The 1,216-nt window shown below is 46.9% G+C and overlaps 1 protein-coding gene across 1 annotated transcript in view; it reads left to right on the forward strand.

Moving 5' to 3' along the window:
- SLC6A2 (solute carrier family 6 (neurotransmitter transporter), member 2) overlaps window positions 1-1,216 on the forward strand; it is a 74,942-nt gene that overhangs the window by 2,617 nt on the left and 71,109 nt on the right. The window lies entirely within an intron of this gene.

Here is a 1,216-nt window from a genome sequence, read left to right on the forward strand (position 1 = left end):
CTCCGGGCCCCGAGAGCACACGGGTCGCCGCTCCCCGCCCTGCCGCGCAAATCCTTCACGGTAAGGATTGCTCGCACACCCCTCGGAGTTTAACTTAGTTTTGAGCACAGGCGTATTTGCCTTCTGCTGCCACTTCAGCCTGCTTAACACTTTTTTCGTTCGCAAAAAATAGCATCGGGAGGGGGAAAAAAAAAAACCCAAACCAAAAACCACAACAAAACCCAAACCAAAAACACTTGAGCAGAAAAACGGCATCTAGAAAAGTTAGCGCCGGACCACTGAAAGGTTTCTTGGGGGCAGTTTTAACGTGAGATCAGGATTTCTGCCCTCCATTCTGCAGTTTGGGGGTGTCGCCCCCCCCCCCCCCCCCCCCCCCCGGCGGAAACAAAACCTCACCTCCTGCACAGTTTGGCTATGACAGCAACAACAAAAAAAGGACACACAATAATTACAGTTAGCTCAGATTGTCTGGCACATCTTCAGTAAGACCTTAACTCCGTCATCCCCTTTCATGTCCCTGAAATATATTGTGTTGTCAGTGATGACTCCACACTGTGATGGAGTAACACCATCTGCAAGCCGGGCAGGTGCCTGGGGTGCTTTCAAATCACACATAGGAAGAACAGACCCTGCCTAGCAGATGGAGGACTGTTTGTGTGAATGGTGAATGATACAGATAGAAGAACTGCTAGATGTTCTGTATCTAGCAATCTGTAGTATCTAGTATCTGGATGTTCTGTAAGATAGTTACGTATTTCTTGATAATGTGGTTGCCTGGTGATAAAGGCTAATGGTTCACACTTGTAGCATAAAATACTTGCTTCCTGTGAAAAGAGGACTGCAGGACGGGACAGTCCCTATCAGTTAAGACGGAATTACACCCGTCCTTGGAACTGAATAGGATACTAGAAAGGGCTGATACTGAAACACCTGGTCTAGTTTGGTACCTCCAAAACTTCTGAGAGGAGTCAGAAAATCTCTCTGCTCACCACCCAGTCGGGCTGAAGAAAGTAGTTAGTACTGAAAAATAACCTCCATCCTTACTTCATTATGTCCAAAAATAATTCTAGCAATTCACACTACAGCAGCACAATGCATCATGAACCCAGCAGGCTTCCACAGTGTCAGGTGCAGGTGTAGCAGCATCATCATTCATGCCACTCAGTATATATACACCATTGCCAGATCTCCAGGTCATCTTGCAGTTTTTAGGGAA

The sequence above is a fragment of the Pygoscelis adeliae genome, unplaced genomic scaffold (genome assembly GCF_000699105.1).
Source record: "Pygoscelis adeliae isolate BGI_AS28 unplaced genomic scaffold, ASM69910v1 Scaffold63, whole genome shotgun sequence".
Classification (NCBI taxonomy): Eukaryota; Metazoa; Chordata; class Aves; order Sphenisciformes; family Spheniscidae; genus Pygoscelis; species Pygoscelis adeliae.